Source organism: Adiantum capillus-veneris, chromosome 5, assembly GCF_014529385.1.
Source record: "Adiantum capillus-veneris isolate H3 chromosome 5, ASM1452938v2, whole genome shotgun sequence".
NCBI classification, from domain to species: Eukaryota; Viridiplantae; Streptophyta; class Polypodiopsida; order Polypodiales; family Pteridaceae; genus Adiantum; species Adiantum capillus-veneris.
The window spans coordinates 74,048,881-74,058,595 of record NC_140935.1 but is presented as its reverse complement, the minus strand read 5'-3'; positions in this window follow the sequence as shown (position 1 = coordinate 74,058,595).

The following is a 9,715-nucleotide window of genomic DNA, read 5'->3' as shown; positions in this document are numbered from 1 at the left end:
CCTAAATGGGTTCAGAAAACTTTGCAGGATAGCAAGTTGGATGCACCGTTGCCACGAAAAACACGTGCTGGTACTACTTTTGGCAGAGAGCAAGTAGATTTGGCTTGCTTTAGCACTCTTTGTGATGCAGATGAGCCTGATTCATTTGAATAAGCTTTAGAGTGTGTTCAGTGGAAAGATGCTATGTAGCAAGAAATTGATTCTATTCATAAGAATCATACATGGGATCTAGTGGACTTGCCTACAGGTAAAAAGCCTATTGGTACAAAGTGGGTTTTTAAGATAAAAAGGAAACAAGATGGTACTGTTGACAGGTACAAAGCAAGGCTTGTAGCAAAAGGCTATGTGCAACAGAAAGGCATAGATTATGTTGAAACCTTTGCTCCTACTTCTCGTGCGTCCACATTTAGATCACTAGTTGCAATTGCTTCTCATCATGGTTGGAAAGCGCATCAGTTGGATATCAAAACTGCTTTTTTGAATGGTGATTTGCAGGAAGAAGTTTATGTAATTCAACCAAGTGTTTTTGTTGTAAAAGGTCAAGAGCAAAAGGTATGTAGATTGCGTAAAGCTTTGTATGGTCTCAAACAGGCTCCAAGAGCATGGTATGAGAAGATACATACTTATTTGATTGGCCAGGGATTTCAGAATAGTCCAACAGAAAGTACTTTGTATGTCAAAAAGAGAGATGGAGTTCTCATTATGCTAACACTTTATGTGGATGATATGCTTCTTACAGGTAATACTGCAGATGAAATTGAAGCGTTTAAAGATGCTTTGAGAAAAACCTTTGAGATGTCTGATCTTGGTTTGCTACATTATTACTTGGGTATTCAGTTTGTGCAATCAGAGGATGGCATATACATGCTGCAGGCAAAATATTTGCATAAAATTTTGGACAAGTTTGGTATGCAAAATTGTAAGCCAATCTCTACACCCGTAGAAACTGGATCAAAGTTGAGCACGCACGATGCTGGAGAACCTTTTGATGTACATACTTATGCAGCAGCGGTTGGTTGCTTGATATATTTGGCAGGCAACACTCGTCCAGACATTCAATTTGGGGTTTCACAAGCAAGCAGATTTATGCACAGCCCAGGTATGCATCATTGGCAGGCTGTGAAGCGCATACTTCGTTACCTTTCAGGTACCCCTAATCTTGCCATGTTCTTTCCAAGGGGGGATATGTATGGAAAGCACAGTTCTATGCAGCTTCTTGGTTACAGCGATTCAGATTGGGCTGGTGATTTTGACACACGACATTCCACAAGTGGCAATTGTTTTTTCTTGGGAAATGCATGTATATCTTGGCTAAGCAAGAAGCAACCCACAGTGGCTACATCAACTTGTGAAGCTGAGTACAGGACAGCTTTCACGGCAACAGTTGATTGTGTATGGATACGCAGGTTATTGGCAGATCTTTGTGAGTGTCAACAAGCACCCACTACCATTTTCACTGACAGTCAGAGTGCTATGGCAGTTGCAAGGAATCCAGTATTTCATGCAAGAACAAAGCACATAGAGGTTCACTACCACTATGTCAGGGAAAGGCTACATGCAGGGGAGATCACACTAACTTACTGTCCTACATAGGATAACATTGCAGATCTATTTACGAAGGCGTTATCACGAGAAAAGTTTGAAGCTTTCCGAAAAGCTTTGGGCTTACTCTCATACACATGATGATCTGCTACCTTGTACGGATTCACACTATCACTACAGGGGGGATTTGTAGACATGTAGTAGTGTTAGTGTGTATACGCGCTTCACCAGGGGCACTTTTCTCCCACTGGGTTTTTCCCCTTGGACATCCGGTGTGAAAGGACACCTTATCTCTTAGGGTTTCATATAAGCTTTGTAGCTGTGAGTTTGTATACACTATTATTCTAATATAGAGAGAGAGAGACTACAGAGATCTCGTACACAAGCTCTGTGTCTTCTCCTTCTCCATCTTCTTCCTACTCTGAGTTGCTGTCTTCCTTCTGTTTCCTGTTTCATCATCTTCAACACAAATTACAAGGGTATTAAGATTATAACCAGTCTTCAAGCCTTGCAATGATGATGATGATTCCCCCTCACTGAAAAGAACCAACTCTCTTGCCACCCCTAATTCTTTCATTTCATTCCTAACACCCATCTCATCCTCTAATTTTTGTAGAGGAAACTCTCATAGCTTCACTAGGGGAAGAGGTAGGAACACCCCTATCAGATACCATCTTGACTTATGATCACTTATGATTCTGCAGGTTGCTATTGGCCCTTGCGGAAGATTTTCTATCACCAGAAAGACATCTGGCATAAAGAATAAGTACGAACACTATCTGTTTGAAAATGTACTTCTGGATTGGGTACACCCTAAAACATTTTTTTGTGAATGTTTTGCCTCATTATTTGGAAACCATGAGATACTTGATAATGCTCTTATTGGTTGAAATATCAACAAACTATTAAAAATATGGTTTACAGTAATGATTTCTTATGACACAGCACTATGCCAGAGTGTGATTGTGATAAATTTGTCCAATACTGCAAATATTTTGATAATTATGGCTTACATGTCTGTACTTGTAATCTAGATCTCATTGAAAATACCACAATCCAAAAAATCCTTGCAAAAGGACTTAATCACATACCTACTTTTCCTAAAACCCATATCTTGCTTTAATAGCTTTGCTTAGTTGTTTCATTGACCTTGTCAATACTCTCCAACTAGAGAAGATAGTCCTACCAAAATTAATTAAATTGGTTGAAAAATACTTCTTTCAAAAAATCTCAAATATTCCCTTTCAATGGCTGTCTACTAATAGCTCTTGGATCACACCACAACTAGCTGACGATTTTCAAAAACTTTCACATAATTGGTTTATTGTTGGACTTGATAAAAGCTCCAATTGTCCCACTCTTATATGCAAAAATGTGGCTTGGAATGCAGCTCAATCTAGGATTTCTGGCAAGGAATTCACACCAATTAATATTTCTTTATATGAAGTCACCCATATTATTTGAAAATATATGATATTCTATTCAGAATACCAAACTTCCTGTATTATTTCCTACCTATAAGTTAAGCAGATATAAATTTAAATGGATATCTGATGCCTCAAATAGTATTTTTTCTAACATTACTAAAGATATTACCCTTTGCCTTGATCTTAATCTTTCAGAATTTGTAAATGTTTGTGCCTCTAAACAAAAAAATCTGCTCTAACTTTCTTCAATTCACTTTAACCCATTTTGGATGGTAAAAAATGCCACTCAGGTTTCAAATCTTTCATCTCTTCACAATAGAAATTACTCAGTGCTATGAAAATATATGTTTGAATGGTGAATAAGGACTGAAAGATGTTTTGTATCAAATGATTAAGCTAACCTTCCAGAATGCTAGGACTAATGGCTTCTTTTACTTATCGCTCTCCAAAAACCTAGATGGATTTAAAAATCACAATCTTCTCATCCACTTCACTTTGATGGAAGAAAAACTATTCAATATCATATCTTAGGTACTTCATAACTGTACAATTCTCTTTCGAGGACAATGCTTTAATCAAAGCCAGGGAATTCCCATGGGATTTTCCTGCTCACCTTTAATGTGTAATCTATACTTAGCCTTCTTTGAATACAAATGGTTTCTTAAAACCATGATTGGCAAAAGTAATCATCATAAACTCTTACTTTTTAATCATACCTATAGATATATGGATGACTTATTAAGCCTCAACAATAGATTATTCTCGAATGAGATTAATCAAGTATATCGTAACTGCTTGAAAATTGAACCAACCTTCAAGCATGGATTTACTTCACCAACAGGCTTGTTTGCCACTTCTATCCAGTTCCTTAACTTTACAATTAGCCTACATAGCCTGTGTGTAGGTAACTATGACCAAAATTTCTCTTGGAAAAGAGACGTTTTAGATATTCCACCTATTGAATTCCTAAAAAAGAGCAACAATCGACCACATAAAGCTGACCTTAGTACTTGTATCAGCCTCCTATACCTCATAATATACTCTTCTTCAAACTGCTTCTTGGCTTCTGGTTTCAAAAGAAAGGTCATAATTAACAAGACCACACAATCCTTTCTCAAATTGACTGGCATGGCTTACCTAATCATATAAACTCATTTCTATGATTAGGTAGTAGGCCCCTTTCACAATGGGCTTACAATCGACCCATTGTGTATAGTGCTTGGGATAAAGTGGGTACACACACACACACACACACACACACACACACACACACACACACACACACACACACATATACCCATGTATACTTATACAGCAGGACTTGGCATGACCCACGCCCTTGCTCTATTTGTCTAACTTGACTATATTACCACACACCACAGCCTATTGCATACACCTACATGCAACCTCTCTCCCTCTCATAACTCATTACAAGAGCGAGACTAGCCATGAAGCCATTTAGGAACTTGTAGCCACTAAAAAATTAGATCGTGGGGCGTCTACTGTCGTTGAGCAACTCAAAAGTCCTATAAAAAGGTGAGGGCGGTTTGAGCCCCTCACTTAGTCTGTGGGTATTCTTTCTCTTTGTGTATTATTCAAAGTGAGGTTTGAAAAATTTGATAATGTACCACAATGGAGGTTGTTGAACTACCAGCACAGATCAGTCATATTACTATGATAAAGTCTAGGTACTATTTGCTATTTGCGCAATAACCCGGACTGGCTTTTACTGGTTTTTTGTTGAAATATCATGCTAGGATTACATACTGTGCATGAATCGATTCACTATAGAAAAGTTTTCTTACTATATTGCAACTACATACTAAGCATAAAATAGGATGGTTTTTTTTTTTTGCTAAAGCGAGCATGTACAGGCTGGTTCTTTTCATGTTGTATAGCGACTGCATACTGAACATGAATCGGGTTGTTGAATGGTTGATAAAAATAGATGTATGGCTTGCAATATTGGTTTTGTTCATTGAGGGGATTAATGACCTTGTAATCTATAAACTAATCACATTGTTTTCTGGTTCTTTTATGGTAGGATATTGGTTGTTTCATCATTGTGGCTAAGACCCAAAAACAATTTTTTAGCTTGTATATTGCTTATGGTTAAGGCTTATAAATATCCTTGCTTAATCATAAATCTTGGGGCTAAGTAATGCCGTCGATGAACAGCAAAAAGAAGATCTTTGGATATTGGGTATTGTTGTGAGACTGATATATCTTGATAAATGTAGCTTAAAATTTTGGTTTTTTTCCTTTGAAACTTAGTAACTGGTAAAGTTGGCCCCGAAGGATGACTATTCTAAGAGATAAGTTGTGGGGAATATGGATTATTAAAACATTGATTATAGGTTCATATCTGGCTAATCTACAGCTTTAAAAATGCAATCTTTTAAGTCATTTTGTGAGAATTAGTGATTTCTTGCTTTAATACAACACAGACTAAAAGAGGTAAGTTGGATTGGATATGCCCATGTCGGCCTGCAAGTTTTAGTTTTTACTTTAAGCCAAAATTAATGATGTGGTACTTATCTCAAGTTGTTAAATTAGTTTACTTCATGCTTTATGACATTTAGCATTTTGGGCCTAAAAATATGGCGAAACAAAAAACTAACCTATGGATTAAAATAGGACACTTGGATCAAAAGGGGTAATGGCCTTTTGATCAAAATGATATATATGTTGAATATCTATTTAAGGACTTATAGAACATTGAGCTAAATAGAAACCATACATACAATTACTGCCAATAAATGATATAATAATTTTTGTCAAATTAAAAGCTAAAGAACTAAAAGACAAAAACTCTTTGGACGATGGTTTTAAGTTAAAAAGAGTTGTAAGTTGGACATGGATAATAACTGATATAGTCCATTGACACCTGTAATACACATCCAAGGCTAATGAATGTGTTGTCTTGTTTGAATGAATGTAGGTGAGGACTCTATTCTTTCTTGGAATTTTTTTGCTTAAAGCGATTGTCTGTCAGATAGTATACTTGCTCCTACCACTTGAGAAGTAATTTTTTATTGGATCAATATCATTGTATACTGGAATGTTGCTTCATTCTCATATGCCATGCACAAAGATAATTCTAAGAATGAGTTGTTTTTGTACTAATTTTTACCTTTTCTCCAAAGCCAGCTAGGTTTTGAATGTAAAAGTTCATTTATGTCTTATTATATAAGTTAAAATAGCTACACACACGTCCTATACATAAGATTTGAGAAAACGACGACGTTGGCTTTATAAATTTTCTTGTTTCTTGGTTTTATGTTTGGACCTACTGCCTTTAAATCCTTGATTGGTTGGATGGTGTAGGTGGTCCTACATAGGCCAAGATTCTTGTATCCTACTCATGGCTAACATGGTCTTTGACCTTGCCGGTTTAAGGATTGCAGGCCCAAACTACTGCACTAATTTTATATATACTTTCTATCAGGATCACAAACACTTTAAGTTGACATCTTTGCATGAGGTAAACCACGACCCGGAGAAACATACAAGGAATTTAGAATAAATTAGATTTTACCTAAAGGACTGGTCCCCTGAAAATGCCCTAATTGTTAGAACTAGACCTTTTTTGGCTAGAGGGGCCAAACTTTATGCTACGTATTACCAGAAATAATCCATGACTTCTTGACTAATTTTGTCTATTACAGACCCTTGCTCTCTCGCAAGGCCTAGAACTATCTTATGAGCCTCTCTCTATTGCTACTTCTCTTGTCCTCAAATGTATTGGCAGTTTGGATACTTTTCAATTAATGTATGCCTTGGCTCTATCTTCTGACAAAAAGCTGTATATCTTACACATGTTGTCTTTTAATGATTGGATCAAGATTCTAGCTACCTGGACAAGGACTCGAAAGATGGAGTGAATATGATTACCTAGTATATAGAGCAACTTCCTATACTTTCTATACAATATCAGCAAGAGCTTGCCTTATTTTCTTCTTCTGGAGCAGAATTATCTAACATTTTGAAAAAATTGTGTGGGCTGAACCCATCTTTTATTAGTTCCCCTGTTGCCCCATCCATTCCTCAAACAGGTGGTATGTTTTGTAGCAGCTCTTGAGGCTGTCAAGGAATTCCAAAACAATCTTTGCTCCCTAAGTGACTCTAACCTTTTAGAGAGGGTACTCAAGGTATCCAAGGTTTTTCCTTTCCTTCCTATTAGATAGATTGAAATTGAATCCTTTGGTGTGGACCATTATCTTTGGATTCTACCTAACAAAGCTTTTTTGGCACCTATTCTTAGGGAAACTTGGGTTTATCTGGCTAACCTCCCGGCTGCCACTATCGAGGATTGTAGACTAAAATTCTAAAAGGAGGCCAATCCTTAGACAAATGAGAACTCATCAAAGCTCCCTTCAACCTCAACCGGAGAGACCACTCCAAGTGCTCTTCTAATGCAGGTCTATAAATACAGACAAAAGGTAACATGGAATTTGCTAAAAGTAATCCTGATTTCTACACACAATCCATCGGGAATGTTTTTTGACCTTATATTGAATGTGCTTGTAAAGTTCTTGACCCTAAAGCTTCATGCAAATCTAGCATTATGTGGTTTGACCATGCCATCTTTCTTTCCCTCAATCATTTGGACAACTCTTTCCTGAAAAACCGGTGGACTTTCATCTATCTCTCATCTACTCTTGGCTTGGTGGCCAGGCCAAACAATTAGTTATTACTCAAATTTCTTTTAACATTTTTTGTGGACTGATGGTAGATATACTCAAAGAACTGAAGCGGATGAGCCTGGGACGTAATTAACTACCTGTGCAAATAACAAGGGTGTTAAGATTATCACCAGTCTTCTTAACACTTTTATTGATGATGATGATTCCCCCTCACTGAAAAGACCCTACTCTCTTGCCACCCCTAATTCTTTCACTTCATTCCTAACACCTAGCTCATCCTTTAATTTTTCTAGAGGAAACTCTCATAGCTTCACTAGGGGAAGAGGTAGGAACACCCCTATCAGATACCTTCTTGACTTATGATCACTTATGATTGTGCAGGTTGCTGTTGGCCCTTGTGGAAGATTGTCTCTCACCAAAAAGACATCTCACAAAAAGAATATTTACGAACACCTTCTGTTTGAAAATGTACATTTGTGAATGTTTTGACTTATTATTTGGAAACCGTGAGATACTTAATAATGTTCTTAATGGTTGAAATATCAACAACCTATTAAAAATATGGTTTACATTAATGACTTCTTACGACACAACACTATGCCAGAGTGTGATTGTAATAAATTTGTCCAATATTGCAAAGATTTTGATAATTAAGGCTTACATGTCTGTACTTGTAATCTGGATCTCATTGAAAATACCACAATCCAAAAAATCCTTGCAAAAGGACTTAATCACATACCTACTTTTCCTAAAACCATATCTTGCTTTAATAGCTTTGCTTAGCTGTTTAAGTGACCTTGTCGATACTCTTTGACTGGAGAAGACAGACCTACCAAAATTAAATAAATTGGTTGAAAAATGCTTCTTTCAAAAAATCTCAAATATTCCATTTCAATGGATGTGTACTAATAGCTCTTGGATCACACCACAACTAGCTGACGATTTTCAAAAACTTTCACATAATTGGTTTATTGTTGGACTTGATAAAAGCTCCAATTGTCCCACTCTTATGTGCAAAAATTTGGCTTGGAATGCAGCTCACTCTAGGATTTCTGGCAAGGAATTCACTCCAATTAATACTTCTTTATATGAAGTTACCTATATTATTTGAAAGTATATGATATTCTATTCAAAATAACAAATTTCTTGTACTATTTCCTACCTATATGTTGAACAAACATAAATTTATTACCCTTTGCCTTGATCTTATTCTTTCAAAATTTGAAAATGTTTGTGCCTCTAAACAAAATATCTGCTCTAACTTTCTTCAAATTCACTATAACCCATTCTGGATGGTAAAAAATGCCACTGAGGTTTCTCTAAATCTACCCAAACAAATCTTTCATCTCTTCACAACAGATATTACTCAGTGCTATGAAAATATACCTTTGGAAGGTGAATAAGGACTGAAAGATGTTTTGTATTAAATGATTAAGCTAACCTTCCCAAATGCTAGGACTAATGGCTTCTTTTACATATCACTTTCCAAAAAACCTAGATGGATTAAAAAATCACAATCTGCTCATCCACTTCACTTTGATGAAGAAAGACTATTCAATAACATATCTTGGGTACTTGATAACTGTACAATTTTATTTGGAGGACAATGCTTTAATCAAAGCGAGGGAATTCCCATGGGATTTTCCTTTTCACCTGTGATGTATAATCTATACTTAGCCTTCTTTGAATACAAATGGTTTCTATTGGGATTTAGGCCAACTGGCCGGACATCCCACTTACTACTAACCCATCTACTAACTTAACCATTATACACTTATTCTTTAATACAACAGATTAAGGAGCTGCACCAACAGGATAACGTGCGCTCCACCCAAAGCAGGTCTCTCTCTTTCTGCTCTTGCACTTGCACTCGCACACACTTCCCACGGCACCTTCAACTGGTATCAGAGCAAGGTTTATGCTTGTCGTTTTTGCATCCTCACGTGCGTGCACTTTCAAAATTGCAAACAGGTTTACGATTTTGGCATTGGCAAATTCAGCGTTCCAAGAGCGTTTCCATCAGGTGTGTGTCCTGCCATTTTACCCCCCTTTCAAAGCTGTTCGAGTAGTCGAAAGCTTCATCCAAGCTATGCTTCAGGA